Raw genomic sequence first — 12,917 nt, 5'->3', positions numbered from 1 at the left:
TGAAGGCCGAATAGGGGAGCCTGGATTGCGGTAGGGGCAACAAAGGAATGTCGCCGGGTGATTCGGCCTTGGATGTCATCCCAAGTGTGGCTCAGGAGGTTTGTGCCAGCCGAGACCTGCTCAGAGATGAAGGCCCTGAAGAGAGTTCTAGATGTCCACGTGGGCGAATGGGAGTATTTTGGGGGAGGGGCCAGAGGCTGAAAGAGAAGGAGGCAGAGCGGGAGGAGGACGGGTTCGCCAGGTACTGGAAGAGGGAGCTGGGTACTTTCCTCCCTCCCCGCCCCGCCTGACCTTGCCAGGGCTGTTAGCCCCACACCAGCTTCTGGGAGCTGTCTGAGGGTTTCCTAGGCTCCTTCCTTAGCGGGCACAGAGTGTCCAGAACCCCCGCGGCCCTTCCCCTTCTCTGGGTGCTGTGGATGGTCCTTTCACTGTCCTCTCAGCCCAGGGGTGTGGAGAAGGGGAACCTTTGAGTGTAAAACTCAGAAAAGACAGGAAAGTTAGACTTAGCCTGAGCTCCTGTGGTCTCACTTCTGGTAGTCACCTAAAAGAAATTCAGGCATGAACAGTCTCACACACACATTTACATGCACACACACACCACACATAAACACACACACACATACACACATACCACACACACACATACACTCACATACCACACACATGCACACATAACACACACACATACATACACACACACAAACACACATACATACACACACATACATACACGTAAACATACACAAACACACACACACACACCTGCCCCCGCAGGCTTGGGGGCTTTGGAAAGGCTCAGAAGCAACAGAAATAAAGAAGTGTGTAAGGAACTGCACCCATCTTTAATGAGGCCTCTCTGTTGACTGGAAAGGAGGCAGGACAGACAGCTGCTCTGGTAAGCTAAGCAAGGAGCTCTTATTGGTTGGCTGGGATAGGTTGACAGCCGCCATCAGTTTTGCCTGGAGGACTCTTGGTGATGTGGGGTGGGGTGGAGGAGGACGGCGTTACCAGAGGGCCATAGCTGCTAACTAACACTATTGCAAGTGTTGAAAGGAGAGGCCGGTCATGGCCAACGTGTCTCCTTGCAGGGTGAAGAGAGGCTAAAGCAGCAAGGAGGAAGACAGATGCCAGATGTTTGTCTTCTCCCAGCTACCCATCAGACATCTGTAAACCCAAGAGCCAGTGTTTTCAGGGAGATGCAGCCTTCCCGTCCCGAAGAAGCAACCGTTATCACAATCTGAGCTATTACTACTCAAGTTACGGGGACACTAATAATGTACTGCCTGGCTGTGCAACTCCCAACATCAGTGACTTTTAAGCCAACTGAGATGAAAGGAAGCTGAAGGCCGTGGGTCGGGGTGGGGCTCCTCAGTAGCACACTCACCTTCTAAGCACAGTTACTCACAACAGCTGAAAGGCAGAAGCGGAACTGACGTCTTTCTCAGGTGAGTGTAAAAGCAGCACCTGCGCATGTGTAATAAACTGGCATTAACCTTAAAAAAGAAAGGCGTATGTGTGCATGTGATAAACTATTCTTCGTCTTTAAAAAGCAGGAAATTCCGACACATGCTACAGCATGGGTGAACCTAAAAACCACACATACTTAGTAATCCCACTCATCTACAGGCCCCAGGATGGTCAGAGCCACCCACAATTGAAAAAAAAAAAAAACAGAAAAACAAAAACAGGAGGAGAATGGGGGCTCAGATGATGGATGTTACTAGGAATGGCTTCTGTTTGGGAAAATCAGGTTTCGAGGCCCATGGTGGCTACACAGCGTGTGCATACCAGTGCTAATGCCTCTCAGCTGTGCTCAAAACGGTCCCTTGTTTCTATTGCTCTGACAAGATGTCTGACATACACCGTTTAAAGGAGGAGAGACTCCTTTTCATTCACAGTTTCAGAGGCTTCAGTCTGTCTTGGCAGGGAGTATGTGACAGAGTAGAGCAGTGTGGGTCGTGGCCCCAAAGCATGAAGGGTGGGGGTAGACAGGGAGTATTTGTCTGTGCTTTGAGAATCATTTCTCTTTTCCTAGCCTATGGAAGGTGACCCCACGCCCTGGGCAAGTTGCCCCCATTTAGCTAATCCTCTCTGGAAATGCCCTCACAGACACATCCAAGATGGACTTACAAAATCTCTCTCTTTGTTTTTTTTTTTTTTTTAAAGATTTATTTATTGTGTATAAAGTGTTAGGCCTGCAGGCCAGAAGAGGGAATCAGATCTCATTACAGATGGTTGTGAGCCACCATGTGGTTGCTGGGAATTGAACTCAGGACCTTTGCAAGAATACTCAGTGCCATCTCCCCAGCCCCAATCTCTCCTTTTTAATGTATGCTCTTGTGTGTGCGGGCATGTGTGCGCAGGCGTGTGTGGAGGCCAGATGATAACTTCAGGTGTCATCCCCGAGAACATCATCTACCTTCTTTGATACAAATGTCTTTCACCGGCCTGGAGTTTACCAAGTAATCTGGTTGACCAGCAAACTGCAGGAACCCTCTTGTCTTTATCTCCCAGTGCTGGGTGTGGTAGTGAATACCTTTAATCACAGCTCCCAGGAGGCAGAGGATCTCTGAGTTCAAGGCCAGTGGTCTGTCCTGAGAGTTCCAGGACAGCAGAGCTAGCTACAGAGTGAGATCCTGTCTTAAACAAACAATAAAAATTGGATACCTATGTGCCTAGCATTTTTATGTGAGTTCTGGGTGTTCAGCTTGGGTCCTCATGCTTACAATTCAAGTACTTTACTGACAGAGATCTCCCTAAACCCAAGCTCTCTTAAAAAAAAAAAAAAAAAAAAAAAGATTTATCTTATTATTTTTGTAAATTATTTTATGTCTGTGGGTGTTTTGCCTGCATGTATGTCTATGCACCATGTGCATGCCTGGTGCCTGCAAAGGCCAGAAGAGGGCATCAAATCCCCTGGAACTGGAGTTACAGTTGTGAGCCATCACAAATGCACAAATGGCTTGTGTACTCTGTGAGAGTGGCCAGTGCTCTTAACTTCAGAGCCAGCCCTCCAGCCAGAGCACCAATTCTTCCAGCAGCCACTTCTCTGTTTGTTTCTTTAACATGGGAAGTTTTATTGGGTGAAGGGAAGAGAGGAAGGGGAGGGAGAGGAGAGAGATAAGACCGGCAGCCACCTTTCTCGGCCCCATTTCACACGCACTCCTTTCCTGGGGAAAGTACACATTTTCTAAACTTCCCACTGCATTTTATTCTGGATTCTCACTCGAAACTGAGCTGGAAGCAGTCTTGTGCCACAACTTGGATTCTGGGCTACACTGAGTCTTTCTCCGTCGGTGTGTCTCATCAGCGACAGACAAGTTTGTCCCCACATGGAGTGTCTCCTCCATTTCCAAGGCCTCTATCTGAGATATCACCCACGTTCCTGTCTGTTCTCTGTTCTTTAGAGCTCCTACCGCAGTTACCTGCTGGGTTCTGCTCATTACATTCTCGGGGTTCTTTAGCCCACCCTGTTTGCCAGGGTCCTCTACAGAAGCAGAGCCAATAGTGAGTGTGTACTTCAAAGGGAGTTAATTCACGCTACATAACAGTCTGGGTGGTCCAACAGTGGCCACGGGCTCAGGGGAGAAGCCGATATATCTGCTCAGCCCACAGGGCTGGGTGTTTTGGCAGTCCCAATCTGGCACTGAAGGCCTGCAGGATTCTTGAAGAACTGTTGATCTTCAGTCCATATTGAATGCCTGAGAAATCTGGGTTCTGATGGCAGTGGCAATGATAGACGCACTTGCTAGCAATAAGGGAGGGCAGGCAGATTTTCCCCTGGGGCCTCATTACATCTAGGCTGTTGTAGGAAGATGCTGCCTATTCTAAGGAAGGGTCATCTTGCCTTCCTGGGTTCTTCCAGGAAACGTCCTCACAGACAGCTTAAATGAGTCTTTCTGATGATTTCAGAGCCAATCAACTTGACAATATTTACCATCACATCCACACCCCTAAACTTTCCCAGAGTCCTTCCACAAAGCAGTTCCAAAGGCTCTTCACTCCCATGGTCCGGTAGTCATAGCAACAACTTCACTTCTTGACAGTAACCCCACTGCTGGTACCAATTTTCTGTTAGACTTTGGTGCTGTGATGAAATGGCTGGCAGAAACAAGGGAGGAAGAATCTGTCAGCCTGTGGTGGGGGATGGAGGGGATAGGGCAGCTCCCGAGCTTCCTGGAAAAGGCAGCTGTGCTCATCATGGAGGCCACCTTTCACCTCCCCCCCCTTTCCTTCCATCAGGACCTCAGCCTATGAGAAGGCACCTCCCCGCATTCACAGTACCCCTCCCCTTAGTAAATCCTCTCCAAAAAGTCTCCCACACAGACACACGATCTGTGGGGCCACTTAGTATGTGATTATCTCAGCATTCGGAATGTATAAGGGTCAAGACATTACTGAACGTGAGCCAACAAGAAGGCTCAGTAGGTAAAAGCAGCACTTGCCTCCAAACCTAAATCTAATTAAGTTACAAATGGCACCATTTGCCTAGAGAACTGCTTCAAAGTCAAAGCATTGTAACAAACTAAAGAAACATTGTAATTCACCCTCGACAATGGGCTGGTTGTGGATAGAGCTAAGCAAAACAAAGAGGAGGCAATGATGACCCCAGAAACCAGCCAAATACTGGTGGGAAAGGAGGAAGGGAGGCTGCTGCCTGAAGATGCTCATCTCGAAATGCAGCGCATGCAAGTTCAAGGCCAGCCTGGGCTAAATGAGAGTCCTTCAGGGTTGTTGTTGTTGTTGTGTTTTTTTTTTTTAAGTACTTATGGGGGGTGGGTGGGCTGGAAAGATGGTGACTCAGCAGTTAAAAGCACCTGCTCTTGCAGAGGACAAGTTCCCAGCACCCATGGGGGGCAGTTCAGAACCATCTAATAACTCCAGCTCCAAGGGATCCAACATCATCTTCTGACAGGTGATGCACAAACACACACACACATATACAGGCAACATATTTACACGCAAAAAAAATTTTTTCAAAAACTTGTAAATGTTGATAAATCTATCTAAGAAGTGGCTTGACAATTTACATGATCAGAGAACTGCAAACTGGTGTTATCTGGGAGAGCGTGTGCACCTGTCATGCTTGGGGCGGCACTATCTGGGAGAGCGTGTGCACCTGTCATGCTTGGGGCGGCACACGGACCTCCAACTACTATGAGGTATAAGTAGAGGGAGTCTCCGTTGATAGAAAAGATGCAGTTCGCTTTCAGTGGGGACACAGGGAGGCATGCTCTCTGGCTATGTTGCTTAGAACATGTCCCTGTATTCCTTAGGGGAAACCAGGAGGGTGGGGGATCCCCAAGGAACGCGGTAGAGTCAGGGGCTGTCCTGCAGGCCACTTGGACTTCACGGAGGGCACTATGGCTTCAGAGCTGGACAGGGCCCTCAGGTGGTGCCTAGAGCTTGAGGACTAAGATGTAGATGTCTCCAAGGAGTTGGGGTGCCAAGGGATGAGCAGAAAAACGAAGTGGGGTGCAATGGGGACTGTTAGTGTTCAGGCATCTGCGCTGGCCTGCCCTTGGGGCTCTGACAGGATACGCCCTCAGCTGCAGCCACTAAGAGCACCACCTGTGCACATTCACCAGCTGTGCACATTCACTATGTTCCCTTTTAAAAGGTCCCTGCTCCTTGGGCGGTGGTGCTCTTTAACCCCAGCACTTGGAGGCAGAGGCAGGTGGATCTCTGTGAGTTCGAGACCAGCCTGGTCTACAAGACCTAGTTTCAGGACAGGCTCCAAAGCCACAGAGAAACCCTGTCTGGAAAAACAAATAGATCAACAACTAAAAAAGAAAGTCCTGCTCACCTCCCATCTCTCTTTCTGTCCCCTGCTTCTCTCCCTTCTCTTTCTCCTCTCTCCTGTTGCTCCTGTGTCTGGAGGCTGGTCTTCCCCCTTCCCTTTCATAATAATAATAGTAATAATCATCATCATCATCAAACCCTCTGCTTGAACCCTGTCACATGGCATCTTTCTCTCGAGTGCTGCTCTTCTTAAATTACAACAGGACCAGAAGCCTCCGGTGTCCCACACAGCCGCAGAAACCTGCGGCCTCTTGAAACTGTTGAAGTAAGCAGTCTCTTGTGAGCTGGGACTGGATCCACCCTCGGGGCCTCATGTTCCCCATCTCATCTTGGACCCCAAACTCGGCTCTCCGGGATTTTGGGACCGTGGGACCTGCAAGTGTCCTTTGGATTTGTTTTCAGTTGTAATCACACAAAAACTAAATGCTGCCAAACTTCCAGGCACCAGCAGGGCCCAAAGAACCGGTGTGTCTAATTTCTCCTTAGCTGAGGAGCCCCGGACACAATAGTGCCGACCACAAAGCCCAGAGTGTCCCCACAGATCACAAAGCCCAGAGTGTCCCCACAGATCACAAAGCCCAGAGTGTCCCCACAGATCACAGAGTGCACCCACAGATCACAGAGTGCACCCACCGATGAACTACACTCAGACCTCCGCTGCTCCCTGAATGCAAGGAGCACAGGTAGACCCCAGGGACCCACACTCCAGGAGGCTCTGCTTTCACACTGTTCCCTGCTGCTCAACCTTCACTGTTGCCCTGCAGTCATCCTGGAGCACACTGTTCCTTACGTTCTCACCCACACACCACCCTGGGTTCCCACCTGCACGGTCTGTCAGCTACACAGCCCCTGTCCCTGGATTCACACTGCTTCTTCTATTCTATCCCTGCCTCTAGTGTTCCTCTGCATTCTCTGTGGCCTGGGCTCCGGTCGCCTCAGTAGGACAATAATGATCTAGAAGAAGTCACGTGTTGGTAGCCCCGTGGTCCTATTTGAGCTTCAGGGCAGATCATAGAACCCATTTGATCTTGTCCACGCATCCAAACCCTCCGTTCTGTCACACACGCACATGCACACACACATACACACATGCACACTTGCACATGCACACCCGCACACACACATGCACACGCACACATGCACACACACACACGCGCACATGCACACACACATGCACACACGCACACGCACACTTGCACATGCACACCTGCACACACACATGCACATGCACACACACACACATGCAGAGCCCTGCAGTCCTCTTGGTGGGCAAGGCACACTGAAGGACAGCAGGAGGGCCATGCCATCGAGAACTCTGCTGCCCAGCATGGCCGTCAGTGACGCCACCTACCCCTAAGCTCTGCCTTGTCTCTACCCCACAGATAGGTTCCTCTCAGCATCAGGGACGAGGTCCTGAGCTGGCACAGGGACATGTTCAATTTAGGGCCAGTGTGATGAGCTGCCATCATGGTTGGGGTGTGACTTTGGGAATCCCGCTGGAGAGATGGAGTGAAGAAACACACGCTCCTCCTTGCATTACGCCTCTTTCTGGGCAAGCCATGCTGCTCAGAGCTGCAGCAGCCATCTTGTGACAGCAGAAAACCTGGAACAGAGCAAAGAGTAAATCCAGACCGAAGTTCGTGGCTGACCCAGGCTGAAAAAAACCAAAACCAAAACCAAAACCCTCCTTATTTTCACTAAACGAAAATAGCAGGGAAATCCCGATGTGGTTCACAGTCCTCTGGGCCAGAGGCTGACTTACCTTCAGCACACACAGTCTGTTAGCTCTCAGCTTTCGCCAAACCCCGCTCCTTGGAATACTGGAGATCAACATTCCCTTTCCGTAAGTTTTATTCTTCTGTATATTTTAAAATAAAAGCGCATTGACCCTGCCTTAATTCTGCTCCTGGCAGTCACAACTCTCAGTGGCCTCTTCTCTGGGGATGACGGGTGTGAAAGAGAAGACTTTTAACCACACGCTCTTCCTGGGTGTTGTGATGATAAAATACCCAGGGTGGGCAGCTCTATAAACAAAAGGGGTTTATTTGGGACCACAGTTTTGAGAGTCAAAGCTCTAGCTACATCTTACGGTAGCTTTCCTGGCGTCAGAGTCCTTAGGCAGCATAAGGCCCACGTGGTAAGAGGCAGGGGCATACCTGGACATACTCTGGTCCCATGTGCCCATCGTGGCCTTATAAAGCAACAATGCCCAATTACAGACTCCGAACATATGACCTCGTTTAATACTAATCACCTTTCATAGGCTCCTTCTCTGTAATGCTACGTTTCTACCCCCTTTAACTCACATAGGGGGATTGTATGTCATCATGTGGGTCCTTGGGGCCTTCCACACAATAGACCAGCAGACCACAAGCCGGAAAACCCAGAGTGTGCTCTGGCAGAGCTTTCGAGAACCTGCCACAGGGCCCTGGGCCTGGGCAGAGGAATGCTGGGGTAGGAGGTTGGATATTATGCAAGTATCAACCAACCCTAGAAGACTGAGCTAACAGAGTCTGTCCAATCACAGTGGCATTATGCTAACACATGTGGTGATTTGACCCCTTCAGGACAGTTCTCAGATAGACTGGAAAGACCGGGTGTGTAAGACCCTCAGCTTCCTCAGCCCAAGACCTGTACACCTCCATTTCCTAGAGCTCCCTCTCATCCACAGTGGCTGTCTTCTCCATTTCACATATCTACATGCTCAAGATCTCCCTGTATCCCAGTAACAAGGCACCCTGACCCCTAGCTTAAACTAGTGAAACCAGCCCCTCACAGCCCACCATGTAAGCTCAAGGCTGCACCTCTGGTGCCCTGCTGAGGAACGAGGCACCACGTGGGAGAGACAGGTGGCTCCTCTGTCCACCTTTGTAGCAACCCCTCCAGGGCTCTGCCTGTACCTCCCAGCACTCCCTAACGCCACTGCTAGTGAAGATGTAATTGAACCTTGACCCAGGGCCATGTTCCAGCCCCAGGAAATAGCAGAAGTTGGCAGCTTCAGTCACGTGGTTCTGGTTTTAGCATTAAGGCTAGAAAAAAGGAGTTAGGGAATAAGGCCACCGAGGCCACCCATGTGTCTGGGGTGTCCCTGAATGGAAGCCTAGTAGAGAGGCCATTGAGTAAACCGGGAAGTTGAAACCTGGATTGCCTTGGAGAACCCAAGATGTAGAGATGCCAGAGTAGTGGGCTGAGGAGAACTGCTAACAGGGAGAGGAACCAGCCCGAGAGAGAGAGAGAGAGAGAGAGAGAGAGAGAGAGAGAGAGAGACTGACACACGTGTGCTGCAGTCAACAGAGCTGGAAGGAGTCGGAGGTCTGAAGAGCACTGATGTCAGACACGGAGATGCAGAGTTTGAAGCGTGCCCGGCTGGTGTTTGCTCTTGCTCTGGTCCAGTATCTCCTCACTCTGCTCCCTTCCCTGAATTTTGGAATGGGAATGTATATCCTGTGCCATTATATGTTGGAAGTATGTGATCTAGTTTTTATTGTGATTTTATAGGGGATTACAATTAAGAGATTGCATGCATCTCAGAAGAGACTTTGGACTTTAAAACCCTGCTGTGACTGTGATAGACTACGGGGACTTTTGAAGCTGGACTGAATGCATTTTGCGTTATGATATTGTTGCAAGCTTATGGGGGCCAGGGAGTGGAATGTGATATTTGAGTGTAATTGCCCCCGCATAACCTCATAGGGAGTGGCGCTATAAGGAAGTGTGTCACTGCGGGGCAGGCTTTTAATCTCCTATGCTTACTTAGGGCACAGCCTCCGTTGACTCCCAGTTGCCTGCAAGTTGTAGCGGTCTGGGCTCTAGCACTGTATCTGCCCGCTCGGTCCCCACTGTGACGATAAACGGCTGAGCCTCTGAAACTGTGCATGAGCCACCCCAATGAAATGTTTTCCCTTGTAAGAGTTGCAGTGAGCTGGGCATTGAGCCGGGTGTTGGTGGTGTACACCTTTAATCCCAGTACTCGGGAGGCAGAGGCAGGCAGATCTCTTTGAATCTGAGGCCAACGCGGTCTACAGAGCTAGTTCTAGAGCCACAGAGAAATCCTGTGTCAAAACACAAAGCCGCAACTACCCCAACAAGGACATACCTCCCACACGGCCAAGCGTTCAAATGCATGACCCTATGGGGCTACAGACTCTCTCTCTGCTGCCTGTGGATCCAGATGTAGAGCTGTCAGCTCTTTCTCCAATCCATGTCTTCCTGTGTGCCATCATAACAACGGACTAAACCAGCCAGGTGATAGTGTCACACACCTTTAATCTCAGCACTCAGGAGGCAGAGGCAGGCGGATCTCTGTGAGTTCGAGGCCAGCTGGTCTATTGAGTGAGCTCCAGGACAGCCAGTGCTACACAGAGCAGCCCTGTCTCGAAAAACCAGAAACAAAAAACAACAAAACAAACAAAAATATCTAAAGAAATGGCATGGGTCCGTGTGATGGCTTGAATGACAATGGCCTCATGGGCTCATATATTTGAAAGCTTGGTTCCTGGTTAGTAGAACTATCTGAGGAAGGATTGGGAGGTGTGGCCTTGTTGGAGGAAGTATGTCCCTGGGAGTGGGCTTTGAGTTTCCAAAACCCACTGTCAGGCCCAGTCTTCTTTCTACCTCCAACTTTGGATCAGGCTGTAAGCTCTTAGGTATTTCTCCAGGGCCATGCTTTCTGCCTGCAGCCGCTCGTCCCCTCTCCCCGGGTTTCTTGCTGCAGGGCAGGTCTTGGCTGATGCAGTCATCCTCCCCCAGGGTGGAGCCTTCTCCATGCTCTGAGAGCCCTCAGCTCCCACAAACAAACAACAAAACAAAAACAAACAAACAAACAAAAACCCTGGCAGGCCTCTCTGCAGCTGCTCCAGCTCATCTCTTCCAGAGCCGTCGGGCCTTGCAGAACTCTCGTGCGTTCACGGTGTGGAAGGGGCTACATTCTCTCTGGAGACTTGCACGGCCGAGAGGAGGGATGCTAGTGAAATAGTCGGAATGTGGGAAACTTGGGGGAACCCCTAGCGCCTTCAGATAAAGATGGCGCAATTGCACCATTTCGCCGCCAGGGGTCTCACTGGCCATGGGGACCTGCGGGCTCGGTGCTGAGGCGCTGAGTGACGTTCCCAGAATGTGCTAGTGGGATCCTGATTAGGCCTTGCACTGACCAGGACTGAGATAAACTGGATCCCCACCCAAGGTGTTCTGGTTGCAAAACCTTTCGCTCGGGGCGAACTTTGACCACAGCGCCTCCCCCTGGGCGGAGGTCCTGCGTGGTGCCAGCCCCCCCCCTCCCCGCCCCCGGTGGCCTCTGGAGACTTCCCACTTGTGAGTGTCCTCCTCCTGGAACTTGTGTCAGAAGCCTGGTGTGATTCTGCCACTTTGAGGACAGGGCCGGCCAGAAGCTCCCACATCTCGGAACAAGGCAACAGCTCGGCCAGGCCTGTGTGTGTTTCATACTAGCTAGCTCCTGACACCCTGGGCACCTCGCTGGGCGGCACCAACATCAAACCGTAGACAGGATTCAAGCCCATGGTTCTTTGCTGGAATCTTCCAGCATCTGCTGAAGGTCCGCATGAAGGTTCCTCTATGCGCTCACCATCAGCATCTGACAGAGAACGTTGACTTTGAATTAGGTCAGAAAAATCTGCTGTGTGCTACATGAGTCTCACTCAGACGGTCCCTGGGGCCTTCTAGAACCATCCAGAGTTCCCAAATGAGCTTTACAAGCAGACTCCACACACCCTCGGGAGTACACCTACAAGAGGTTCCTGAGCACCTCTGTCCATACATCAGTCACCAATCCAGTCCATGGAGATGAAAGGTCCAGACCCCCACCATCTGGACAGCCTTTCTCACCCAAGCCTCCTGCATTTTAGGCTCAGGGAGCCTCCCTAGCAAATCACCAGACCGCCTTCCATACACCGACCCCAGACATCCTCTTATGCCGCCACCAGCCGCCTTGGTAGACTTCCCTTCCCTTCTGAAATGGAGGGGGAAGGAACGAGCCACCTGCTCTGGGTTTCTGAGCGAACCCAACTGCACCTGTTACATACTTGCTGTTGTTACTGTTTCTTAAGATCTGCCCGTTTTTTGTGTATGAATGCTTGCCCATGAGTATGTATTTGCACGTGCACGCATGCCTGGTGCTTACAGATGCAGGAGAGGGAGGCAGACCCCCCCCCCCCGAACTGGAGTTACAGGTGGTTGTTAAGTTGCTGCATGGGTGGGGTGCTGGGAACTGAACTCCAGCAAGTTTTCTGTAAGAGCAACCAGTGCTTTTAACTGCCGAGCCATCTTTCAGCCCCAAGCATATGCTTTTAGGTGGCAACAAGTAATATCTCCGAGAGAACACAGATCCAGTCACCTGGTAAGTATTTTGAAGCACTATTCTACACGTGCTTGGCCAACTCACCAATAAACTGCCACTATTTTGCAAAACTTATAGTTTATTAGTATACTGTGTAGAGAGTGGGCAAAACAGGCTTAATTCAGTAATGCTTCCTTCCTTCCATCCATCCATCATACATCTATACATCCTTCTATCCACTCCATTCATCCATCCACACACACATCCATCCACACACACATACATACATACATATACACACACATACATACATACTTCTGTCTGCCCACTCTTCCATCCATCCACACGCCCATGCCGTATGCCTCTACAATGCCCAAAGAGTCTGTGGTCGACACTGCTTCCCAGAAGCACCCCACTGGCCAGCTCTGGGATGCAGAAGTAGCCCCAGGAGAGAGATCTTCATAATGGATTTTGGGGACTGGGTTGTTCATATCTGGTGGTGGCCCAGTGACTTCACTGAAGGGGCCGTGGGACACAGACAGTCATGGTGTGTGACAGTGAAGGTACTCGTATCTGCAGGGTTGGCAGAGCATGGTGAAAGGTGATGCTTGAGAGGTCAAGGGCCGTGGGCCCATCAGATCACTGCTGCCCGTTCATTACAGTGGCGGTTTCCCGTTAATCCTTCATCCCATGTGTTGACAGATGCAGACTGAGGGGCTACAAGAGCTCACATGCTCTGTGTGAGCAAGTCTCAAGGCCAAGGCCGCCCCCCTCAGACCTACTGAGCCACTGCAGCCTCCCAGCCAATAGCGAAGGCATCACA

This window comes from Phodopus roborovskii, unplaced genomic scaffold (genome assembly GCF_943737965.1).
Source record: "Phodopus roborovskii unplaced genomic scaffold, PHOROB, whole genome shotgun sequence".
Taxonomy (NCBI): domain Eukaryota; kingdom Metazoa; phylum Chordata; class Mammalia; order Rodentia; family Cricetidae; genus Phodopus; species Phodopus roborovskii.
This window is presented reverse-complemented; position numbering follows the sequence as displayed.